Source organism: Equus przewalskii, chromosome 22 (genome assembly GCF_037783145.1).
Source record: "Equus przewalskii isolate Varuska chromosome 22, EquPr2, whole genome shotgun sequence".
In the NCBI taxonomy this organism is placed as follows: domain Eukaryota; kingdom Metazoa; phylum Chordata; class Mammalia; order Perissodactyla; family Equidae; genus Equus; species Equus przewalskii.
Window position 1 is genome coordinate 33,563,558 of NC_091852.1, and position 12,784 is coordinate 33,576,341.

The 12,784-nt window shown below is 39.4% G+C and overlaps 1 pseudogene; it reads right to left on the minus strand.

The window, feature by feature from the left end:
- Nucleotides 1–457: 457 nt before the first annotated feature.
- On the minus strand, nucleotides 458–1,291 carry LOC103567278 (ras-related C3 botulinum toxin substrate 1 pseudogene; annotated as a pseudogene).
- Nucleotides 1,292–12,784: the final 11,493 nt, after the last annotated feature.

Consider the following 12,784-nt stretch of genomic DNA (forward strand, 5'->3'; position numbering starts at 1 on the left):
TCTTTAAGTCCTAACCCCAAATTCTTTCTTCTGCCTAACTAAAAATGAATTGCTTAATTAGCACAAGCCTTTCACATAAATGATCACATTTAATTTTTGCAAAAAAGAAAACCATGAACTAGGTACTTATTGTTATTATTTTATTCAAAATAAAGAAATTGAGGCCACTACAGATGTCATTAGCCTAAAAGAAGTTTGCTAGTACACGATGAGGGCAGGACTTGAATCTAGACTTTCTTTTTTCATTTTAGGGCTAAATTTTAACAGAATGTGAAAGTTTGAACTCTTACACTTTAAACAAACAAAACCTTAAAATCACTGATTGATCCAAAACGGTTTTATGGAAAAACTAATCTGTAACAAAAAGTTGGCATTGAGTTCAAAGGCACCGCTGTTGTTGAGCAAAGTATGCAAAGGTTCCAAGGAGGTCAGGGCGAGGAATGAGGGGCTGGGACATTTACAGCAGCAGGCATTTTCTGTTCCTCTTCTTGAAGGGAGGTGGGCAGAGATCCGCTGGAATAGTTTCATCAGACACCATCTGGAGCCCCTGCTGTGTGAGAGCTGAGCATTCCAGGTATTCTATAGCACAGACCTCGTCAGCCAGGGATGAACCCTGTGGCTGGGTGATGGGAGCCAGCTTCTTCTTCAGTTTCTCAGTCATGTCTTTATCATCCCTAAGCTCAAGTTTAGATCCCACTAGGATGGTGGGAGGGTTGGGACTCTGGATGATGTTGCACTTCCAGACACCACTTTGCACGGGCATTTTCGAGTTAGGCAAGACTCAGAAGAGAAAGGCAAATTAAGAATACACCTATTTGCGGATGGGATAGGAGGCATGATCTGTCCTCATCTTCTTGTCCGGCTGTATCCATAAGCCCAGATTCACTGGTTTTCCATCTACCGTAACATTGGCAGAATAGCTGTCAAAGACAGTGGGCTATATTCCCCAGGAAATGCATTGGTTGTGTAACTGGTCAGTACACAAATTTTACCAACTGCTCCATCTCCCACCGCCACACCCTTAGTGGCTGCATCCGGGTCATCATCCAGATTCTCCATTTCTACACCCTGTGCCCCATACTCAACATCTTCCCTCACTGAGTATGCATGTGCAGCTCTTGCTCTTGACTCTACTTTCCTTCGACACTCCTTTATGTGTTGCATCCATTGCAACTTCATATTGCAGTTTCATGCGTTCTTCTTAAATCATCACCTGAGTTGCAAGGCAGAGAAGAAAGCACAAGGGTCCTGGAATCAGATGGCCTTGGGCTTTAATCATATTTTTCTTGCTGCTTGCTTGTTTTGAGACCTCAGGCAATAACAATAATTGCTAACATTTACCGAGTGCTGAGTATGTCCCAGTAATGCTCATGGCTTAATATGTAGTAACTCATTTAGTCTTCAAGAATGGAGGTAAAAACAATATTCCCATTTTTGTGGAAGAGGGAATTAAGTGAATCGGTCTTCTTTTGTGTAAAGTGATGATAGTCACATCTAATTTGCCAGGTTGTCACGAAGATTACATGTGATGACATATAGAAAGTGTCTAGCGTCATGCCTAGAACACAGGAAGAGCTTTGTCACTGTTCATCCTCTCCCCTTCACCCTCCTCCCTTGGGAGCAAGGACCACATCTCCACCGCTTCTGCTTTCCCTCAAAGTAGCAGGGACACCTAAGTATCATCAAAAGTCAATTTGATTGATTGGAACTCTGCTCGCACTTGAACTTGACTCATCTTTCACCAGAGATAACAACATACAGATGCCGACCTTTGTCATTTCTCTGACTGCCACTAGCCATGCAACAAATACAGCTGGTGAAGCAGCTGAGCTTCGCTGGCCATAAGAGCCACTTAATATGTTCTGCCATCATGTTCCAGATGCAAGTGACTAAGAAAAACTCACATCTGAGCTGGATAATGACAAGATGCAGACAAGATATAAGTCAGTACTTTGCCACCTTGACCATGAAAAGAATCACCTGGGAAGCTCATTAAAAATATCGAGGGGGCCGCCCCGGGGCCAAGTGGTTAGGTTCACGAGTTCCCAGTTCAGTGGCCCAGGGTTTTGCTGGTTCAGATACTGGGCGTGGACCTAGCACCACTCATCAGGCCATACTGAGGTGGCGTCCCACATAGCACAACTAGAAGGACCTGCAACTAGAATATACAACTGTGCTGGGGGTCTTTGGGGAGAAGAAAAAAAAAAGAGGAAGATTGGCAACAGATGTTAGCTCAGGGCCAATCTTTAATTAAAAAAAAATTGATGCCTGGCTCCACTTCAGAGATGCTGATTTATTTGGTCTGAAGTGGGGTCCAGGCATTAAAAACGCTTCAGTTCTACAGATGACTCTAATGTGTAGCCAGGTTTTCAAATAACTGATTTACCTATACACATGAATGGGAAATCCATTTCTGCCAGTCAAATCATTATTACGGGTGGGAAATGTCTTCCTGCACATGACAGCATTCAGTCTAGAGCCAAATGTTATAGCATTGTGCAGTAACCATAGAGGAAACCAAAAAACATATGATAAATGCAAGGATCAACTGCCCCTGGCTGCCCCTCCCTGGGCCCACAGTCACAGCACTCCTGTCCACTCAGTCATGGTATTACCAAGGGAGCATCTTGGTTGTCACATTAGATGGAGCTTAGTTTTGCACAAGATATACACACACCTAAAAAGCTATTGTAAGACAGTATTTATTCAATAAACCTTGATCAACAACTTACTATGTGCCAGGACCTGGGTTTGCTGTTAGCAATATGAAGCTGGGTAATATGTGGTTCCTGCCCCCATGAACTCAGTCTACAGAGAAGAGAGAACGTGGTAAGTACTTTTGTAGACCATGGACACTGTGCTGCTGGAACAAAGAGAACAAAGCAACTCCCTATGTTTAGGAGAATCAGGGAAGACAGGAGAGCTGTCAACTGTGTTAGATCATAAAAGATTGAGAAGGAATTCACCAGGCCCCCTTCAACAGACAGGGCATTCCACAGAGGGAATAGCACGTACGAAGGCAGTGACATATGAAGCAGCTGTTGTGTTTTGATCTATAAGTGGTGCTATTAGTATGACGTCAGCCTGGAGTGAGCATGAGGGACTGACAGAAGGTGAGGCTAGAAAGAGAAGCAGTAGGGCCTTTGCATGGCATTTTGGTGTATGAATGAGAGCCAGTGCTGTCCAATAGAACTTTCTGTGATGGTGGAAATCAAGGGTATGGTTCAAGCAAGAAAGAGGATGGGAATTCCAAGAGCAGACCCAAACTCAAAGGGAAGGTCTTCGACCTATATCCAAAGTTTGAGAAATCAATGTATGCTTCTGTGTTTATTTACATAAAATATTTAAATTCTGCTTATACCTTTTTTCTAGTGATTCTCAACTCCAACAAACTTTTCGTGTTCATAAACCAATTACTGATCCAGAGAGCTTTTTTTTAAATCCCACAACCAAGGATGTGAAGATGCCATTTATGCCACCGTATCTCCAGTCGTACAGTTTACCACTGCTACTTAAAGGAAAGTTGCGGTTCCCCACTCACCATTAATAATCTCGCTTCTGATCCACTCTTCTCAAACTGATGTTCACTTAGACTATGTTGGTTTCAAACCTCCCAGCTACCAACCTTGATCCTTGTTTGCAGTTTTTTTCTCTGCCTAGGGCTTCGGCCTCTGTGCTCAATCCTGTTTTCCTAACTGCAAACTCGACTTCACCTGGCACAGTCTATTTTCCCACCTAGCTATGTTGTCACAGGAAAACATCCCTCCTGCTTTGAATGGGCCCGAGACCTACCTATTCCAGGGCCACCCTCACGTGTGGTGATCCCAACAGGCTGGCTCCAGCTTCTTAAAAAGGTTAGGGGGAAGGGAGAAAGGGAATTGAGGCTGGTACCCAAGTTTCTGTCTCAGATGGAGGTGGATGGAGGTGACAATAGATGATGGCTCCCCAGAAAGGAAACACAGGAGGACAGATTTGGGAAGGAAGAGATGAGTTCTGATTTAGGCGTGCTAATTTGAAGTGTTCTGTACCATTCAGGTATGAACCTGATGTACAGCAGCCCATTTTCTCCCTAGGACATCCCTTTGTCCACATCAACTCTCCCTCCTATTTACCTTTGTCACCGCACTTATCAAACTATTTTGTGAACTATTTGAGAACTCCATATTAAAGGGGCTTTGTCTTTATCTTTGAACCCCACTGCCAGCCATAGCAGGTAATACATAGCATGTAGTCAGGAAAGTGTGGTGGATATAAATGAAAAGTGATTGAACTGGTTACCGTTGAGAGACCACAAGCACAGGGATTAGGTTTGGACAGAGGAAAAGAAGACAGCTTTCTCAGAGAAGGAAGAAAGGAAAGGTAAATTATGGAGAAGTTGTCCCAAAAGAAGCTGACATTGTTTCACACCCTTTACTAAATGAAGTTGTGTTCATAATTCACTTTTACTCAGAAAAGTCCTAAATTGGCTAAGCATTCATTTATGAAGCTCGGTCAGAGTCAAATTCCCTGTGACCTGCTTTGAATTTATAAGCACAATGAGTACCATGCTTACTCTGTTGTTAGCACTCAACAACATTTCATCTTGCCTTTAGGAAGCTCCTGGTTAATGATTGTTGAATGAATGAAGGAAAAAACTGTTAGTTGCCCTGCAGATATAGCACTAATGGCAGGAAGTCAAAAGAGAAACATTTTAAAGTTAAATAGATTTACTTTACCCAATTCCACATGTTTATTTCTCTCATTATTGCCCGTAAAAGCTGAGTGTGAACCAGTGTTTTACTAAATTACTCAAAGCGTTGAGGAGTCATTTAAATTTTAGCAGCATAAGACTCATTAGATGTGAGCAGATCATTTCTTATTTACACAAACGAATAAAGAACAAGATGCAATAGGACCATCTATTCTGGGAACTTCAGAAATATCCATAACATTTTGTTACTCTTTTCACCTGGACAAATTCAGGAGTATAATATATCATCATTTGCAGAGGGATTTGTAAACAAAGTTTTTCATATTTTTGCTTTGATTATGTTGTTCTTTGTGTACTCTCTACTTTGGTTCAAATTCTCCCTGCCATTGGTCCCATACAGCCAAATTGGGCAAGAAATTAATTACAAGATAAGAAGAGCGCATATTCGACAGACAAGTCAACCCACCTGTTCTCAGATGCCCTCGGTTGCTGCTATGGAAACAAGTAAACCCACGGACACAAACCAACTGCTGTGCTCAGCTCGGCAATGAGAACTCGCCTCAGACTCCTTTCACTTGGCACTTCGCTGGTTTAATGTCTTTAAATGTCACTGTTGAATGGATTAAACACTGCCCTACTCTCATCAGCTTTTAAAAATTAAAACCAATTTTTTCTTATTACAAAAACAGTACGATACATTACAGAAAAATCTGAAAAAGCAGTTAAGTAAAAAGAAGAAAAGAAAATTACCCCTCAAGTAACTGGACTTCCTCCTAATAGGTCAGTTGGAGTTGAGTGATTAAATAAAAAATAGAGGAAAACATCTAGCAATGTTTTATAACTATTACTTAATCTCACAGTATATATCAGTGATTAGCAAATTTTTCAAATTTGCAAAACCTTTTCTTCAAATGAATCTTCTGTAGGATATCAACATGTAAAACCAATAAAAAATGAGGGGGGGGGCGGTCTGCAAGCCCAAGGGTTTGGCCCTCAGATGACCCCCGAGTTGAGTCCTGAAGCATCTCTCATTGCTTTAGAGTTCTTCAGAGTAAAGTTTAAATTTTATTGGAATTTATCATTCGAGACCTTTTTTCTATGAACAATATTCATGCATATCAATTTATAAAATAAGGATGATATAAAGCATGCATTTTTATAATCTATTTTCATTTCACAATATTATAAATCATGAACAGCTTTCCTACATCAAGATATTCTCTTTAACATCATTTTAAACAGCTGCATAGTATTCCTTTGCTTTGATTTACTATATTTATTTAACCAATCCTCAAATATTAGACATGTCATTTATTCACAGTTCTTCCCTATTTTTAAGCAACACTGTGACTCATATCCTTGTAAGTAGTTAAATACATGCGTAGATTCTTAATTATTTCCTAAACATTCACATTATAATGTTTTTTTTCAAGAATGTAAACCTTTATAAAAGGCACATTGACAAACATTGCTCTGGGGAACCTGTAAATGTAACCTGGAAAGTGTTCCTGCCCGTGGAGCACACAAACTGATGAGACAGAAATAGAGAAGCATTGCTGACTGGCATAGACGAGAAATGTTTGTCAGGAAACACTGGGAAAATATCCCACAGGAACACGAGCTAGGATTCTAGTCTTGGCTCACAGGTCAGGGTGCTTATGAGTCTCAAGACCAGTTTTGTCACATACTAGTGGTTAAGAGATGCCCAAATGAGTGTTCACCTCTTCTAGAGCTTTGTGGCATACAGTGGATATTCAATAAATGCTCAATGAATGTTAGTCAAAGTGTTTGTTTTAGGAGGTAATACACCATTTCTCATAAGGTTATCCTTGCCCCACACACACTTTTAATAATTCCTCTTCAATATAACACCCTTCAGATTTTGCCTTTAATTTTATTTAATAATCTTAAAGATTATTCATTTTGGAAAAAAATCAAAAGGCACCCACGGCTGATTTTAGAAAATCCTGGGAGACCCCAAAACAGTTTCAGAGAAGCCATGCTGTGAGCCAGGATGCCACTGTGTACTTTTTAAATTTTTTTGCCTTACTGGCTTCTACTCAGTCAAGATGGCCTGAGTGATGACTTATGCTTACAGGATGAATTCTCGACTGCCAAAGAAGCTCTTCAACATAGATTCTGCCAATGATTTTGACAACTTGGGGGTTTGGGGCAGTATTCTGCCACAGACTTCAAATATTTTTTCTAGGTCATGACAGAAAACCAAGCCTACCGCCGACTGTTAAAAAAAATAATAAAAACAAACAGCTATTTTTTTTCCAGTTTTCTTTAAAAGAAGAGGAGGATGGGGCCAGCCCAGTGGCACAGTGGTTAAGTTCGCACGTTCTGCTTCTCAGCGGCCCAGGGTTCGCCAGTTTTGATCCCAGGTGCAGACATGGCACCGCTTGGCACGCCATGCTGTGGCAGGCATCCCACATATAAAGTAGAGGAAGATGGGCACGGATGTTAGCTCAGGGCCAGTCTTCCTCAGCAAAAAGAGGAGGACTGGCAGTAGTTAGCTCAGGGCTAATCTTCCTCAAAAAAAAAAAAAAGAAGAGGAGGATGTTCTTGCCTGCTCTGTTCATCACGCAACAGAGTGGTCAAATCTTCACAGAAATATTTTCCCACTCACGTTTGCTTTCTTTTTTTTTCAGAAAAAAAGTTTCTTTACTAAATTTAGCTCCTGTGGTTCATTTGAAAACATAATTCTTTAGTCTTTGCTCTTGTAGGAGAGGAAAAAACTTTTTCCTCTACCCTCTTAGGTTCATTCAATGGGGCCCTGCAAATTAGACTGATGAAAGAAAGACTAACAGGAGACAAAGAGTTATTGTGTATGCATATGGGGAGCCTTACAGAAATGAAATGAAAACCCCAAAGAGGCCATCAGACCCAGAGGCTATATACCATTTTAACAAAGGGCAATACGTTTGTGGAGAAGTGACAAGACAAAGGAAAGGGGTTTTTAGCTTCTAGGAATGGCAAATTGTGAGAAGGTAAATATATGGGGAAACTAATTGAAGACAAGGGTTATTTTAGTAATGTTTGCTTATATAGGTCCATCTTGGTTTCACTTTACATTTTCTTCATGGCAAGAAAACTCCCCTGGGACAGGGTATTTATGGCAATCCTTGTTTCTCAGAAGTTTCTGCTTTTAGTCAGATAAGGGAAACTCCAAGAAGGCTTCTTCTGAATCTGTTGATTCTCAACTATCTTCAGCTCAAAATAAATATGCCACTTTGGCATATTCTGGGGAGTCATACTCTGATCCCCTTCCCTCTCATCGTTAATCATTACTTGAACACACTAAACCTCCGGGGAACAGCTTGCTACAATATCATAGATATCTTTCCCATCATCCTTTTAAAAAGAAGTTCCCTATTTTCTTTCAATCATTCATGTTGTTTACAAACCTTTGCTTTTCATCTTAATTATCTTCTTTTAAAGTGTCAATGTCTCACTTGCAGTTAATTTCACACAGAATCGTATCTTCCTTAATTCACATAGCAATTACTCCTAGAACTTGATTACTCATATCAGTTATGCAGGTTCATGCAGCAAAGGATCTCAAACAACCTTAAGCAACCAGGATGTGTAACACTTCCATGGTGACCACACCTCCTTGGTTTCCATAAGCCACATGGGAAGCTCATTTCTTTAGAGATTCACCTTGAGTTGGGTAACTCCAAACTATGTTTACAATTCTCCATAGGCTTTATTTACTTTAAAAATGCATTTATTCAATTTCATGTTCATGGGGCAAAAATAGCTATGAAGGATAAAATAATAAGTCTAGCCTGGGGATAATTTGCATGTAGCAAATCAGTTTGTAAGCAAATTTTAGTAGAAGCAACAGCTCCTGATTACAGTTATCATTTGTCCATGGACAATGTTCAGAAGGAAGTCACTATGCTGTTGCTCTTTAGTTGGGAGCGTTAAGAGGTGTGCTTGGTGTGGCAAAGAGGACGATAAGAACTGCCAGTCAAACTTTAAAGTCAAAAGGCCTAGAAAGATCTCCTAAGTTCAAAAAGAAAATCAGGATAGTGGTGACCTGGAGGGGTAGGAAAGCTACACAATGAGCTTCTGGTGCATTATCAACTTTTATTTCTTCAGCTCCATGAGGAGGAAGAGGAGGAATGGGAAGAGGAAGGAGTTTGTATGGAGATTTTTTCTAAAAGCCTAAATTGATCGCAACTCAGAGATTCTGATTCAGTCCATCTAGGTTGCAGCTGGAGTTGGCTTTTTTTACCTAAGGGCAGCCGGAGTTGAACAGTTTGCTTACAGGACAGAATAGCTGTTAACTTAGGAAGGAACAAAATCGATCAATAGTGCCACAGTTTAAAAGTCATTTGAGCCCTCTGTTATTTTTGCAAAACCCAAAGCGATCAACGTAATGTTTGTTTTCCCTAGTGTTATTTTAAATGAAGTGTCCCTAGAGGCTGCATCAGAGAAAAATTTTTTAAAAGGTCTAAATTTGATGTTTTATAGATTCACTAACGTGATTTAATACAATCAAAGCTAACAATGTACGGAGCCCATTTGACAAGAAGACTTCCTCTGATGACACAGTTGTTATTCAAGCAGTATCTTATGCTTCAGAGGCTCCCAAACGGGGAAAGGAGAAAGAATGATCATTTCTGGTGAGAGTGGATTAAAAGGAAGACACTTTACAAAGTTTTAAAAATTTACTTATCTGTTATGAGGTTTCCAAACATAAAGAAAATATATGAGGAATAATGTAACAGATACCTATGGATCCAACTCCTAGATTTATCAAATCTTTACTTACATCGTATTTGCTTCAGATATTGTTAAGAAAGGGAATATTACAGATATTGTTGAGGCCTCTTATGTGCACCCACTAAAAGTGTAACTATTAGCATGAACTTGACCTTTATACTTCTCATGCAGGTTTTTATTCTTTTCTTACATTTATGTATCCATGAACAATATTTAGTATTATTTTGTAAGTTATAAACTTTATATAAATGCTATCATGTGCCACATGTACATGACTTTTCATAACATTGTTTCGAGATTTGTCTATGTGGATACATGTAGCGATGGGGCCATTCATTTCACTACTTTTCAGTGGTCTTCCATATGAATGCATTATGATTTATCCATTCTCCTGTTGATGAGTATATAGACTGTTTCCAGGTTTTTGCTATTACAAGCAAGACTTTAATGTGCTTTGTTGCACACGTCCTCTTGAGCACAGAAAGGAGAGTTTTCCCATGATTTGTACCGAGAAATGGATTCTTTTGTGTCGAAGGGTACAAACATCTTCAACTTCGCTAGACATTGCCAAATCACTCTCAAAAGTGGTCAGACAACTTTACATTTGCACAAGCCCTATTGGAGACTACTAAATCTTGCAATGCAGGTTACCAACTTTGAAAATTTTATCTAATTTTGCCTTTTTAAAAATGTTGCCTGTGAAATGGTATCACTTAGTGTTTTTAATTTGTACTTCCTTGTTTTCAAGCGAGGCTGGGCCTCTTTTCATAGATGTATTTGCCTCTCTTGCTTCCTCTTTCAGGAATGTTCTATTCACATGCCTTGCCCATATTTCTATGGGATTTCTCTTCCTTTTTAAGTTGGTTTGTAGCAGTCCAACACATATTCTGGCTACTCTCACTTTCTCAGTTGTGTGTGAGTTGCAAATATCTTTGTCCTGTTTTTCACTTATCTTTTCATTTATATTTGGGGTCTTTTTTATCCAAAAGTTTTAGTTGTAATATTCTAAATGTTCAGTCTTTTCCAAGTTTTTATGCTTACTATATCTCATCTAAGAAATCCTTTCCTATTCTGAGCACATAAACATATTCTCCCATATTAACCTCTAAATTTTCTGAAGTTTTGTGTTTAACAATTAAGTCTTTATTTCATCTATCATATAGCTGCTTCTGGTGTGAGGATCTAGTTTTTCCCACATATGTAATGAATCATTTCAACATCCTTTATGGAACAGTCCAATGATCCGTAATACTAACTCTGTCACATGTCATATTTTCATGCCAATGCATCTATGTCTTGCTCTCCATTCTATTGATCAAATCATCTAGCCTTGTGCCAGTATCATACTTTCTTAATTTTATGGCTTCAAAATAAAACTTGATACCTACGAGGACAAGTTCTCCCATCTTTTTCACAGAACATTTAAATTTTTTTTTTTTTTGAGGAAGATTAGCCCTGAGCTAACGTCTGCTGCCAATCCTCCTCTTTTTGCTGAGGAAGACTGGCCCTGAGCTAACATCTGTGCCCATCTTCCTCCACTTTCTATGTGGGACACCTACCACAGCATGGCTTGCCAAGCTGTGCCATGTCCGTCCACATCCAGGATCCAAACCAGTGAACCCTGGGCCGCCGAAGCAGAACATGAGCACTTAACCGCTACCCACCGGCCCAGCCCCTCCTTTTGAAACTTTTATAGTTTTATTTTTCATGTTTAAATCTTTGATCCACTTGGAATTTATCCTGGGAGAAGATGTGAAGTATGGAGCCAACTTTACATTTTCCAGATGCCGGTATTATGAGGCTTTATAATACGTTTAATATCCAGTATTGCTATCCTCTATCAGTGCTTTTATTTTCAGGCTTTCCTAGCTATTTTTTATATATGATTTAGGATCAAGTTTTCAAAATTAAAACATTTTCAACAAAGTAAACTTGTTGAAACTTTTTGTTAGGACTGAATTAAATTTATAAACTACCTCAGGGAGAATTAAGATATTTATGATGCTATCTTCCTACCCAAGAATATTATATGTCCAAGAATATTGTATGCTATTTGTTCAAATCTTCTTTTATATCTTACGGATTTTTTAACGTTTTCCTCATATGCATCTTGCACATTTTTTGTTTAGTTTATGCCTAGATATTTTGTTGCATGCCTTGAAAACTTGCATCTCTCTCCAATTTTTTATTTTATTGTTAAATATTTAATATTTATAAAGTCTGAACTACCTGGATTAGCTATGTTTACATGAATGAAGCTATTTTTTTCCATTAGCTGGACACTCATATAATTATTTTCATGTTTTTAATGGTTTGATGATAGGTGGGGAAACAATAGACAAGCCTTGTTTTTCTTTACAAAGTGGAGGTAAATTTGTATTCCCACCAGCAATGTATGAGTGTTCATTTGAGTAATTTTTAAAAAGCATTCATTTGTTCAATACTTACTACATCTGTACTATTTGCCACAAGCACCAGAGATGTGAAGAAAATAAGTCAAAAATTCTACTCTTAAGAATTTTTAAACAAACATCCAAAGGAGTCTTTTCTACTTCCAAGTATGAGCCTTAGGAGGAGGTACACATATTCTAAAACAAGTTTAAAGGGTTGAGTCTGCTGTTCAATATTATGTTGCTAAAAAATCTAGTTTATTAGCCAGGATATCACAGCCTTCAAAATTTGGCTAGCATTTAAAAATTTAACCAGTTTATACATGTCCCCAACAGAGACTAACAGCTTAATTAGAAGCATAAAACCAGGAACGTAAATGGTGTTGGCGGAAGAGCAACCGCTTCCCGCCTTGACCATTGTCCTTACTTTCCTCCCCAGTGGGAGACCTCAGCTTTTAATGAAGAACGAGGGGATTATGTAAATCAGCTATGACTCATCAGGGACAAGAGTAAGGAACGACTTCTTCCTGCCATTCTACAGGAGGATGCTTAGCTCAGTGCTCAGCCAGCCATCTCATTACCATGGTCACACCATCCCTCCTTCCCAGTCTAGGGAGCTCTGCCTGCCTCAGCTGATGGAAGGGCACTGCAGCATTTGCACAAGACATCAAATAATATCTTCCAATAAAAACTTCAGTGACTAATGCGTGCACAGGACAGGAGGCACAGGAGTCACGGGCAGTGGTCTTGTTGGAGATGAGCAGAATTAGCCCAACGTTTATGATGCTAAAGATGGCATCCTTAGCATCATTTCCCGCTTTAGCAGCATGGGAAATCGGTGACTCAGAACTCAGGGAGCTTGTAGATGAGCAGAGGTTAGTACCAAGTGGAGAATTTCCTCTTCTCCGAAGACAAAGAGCTTTCCACAGCAAGCCTGCCAGGTTTTCAGGACTGCTTCCAGCTGGTG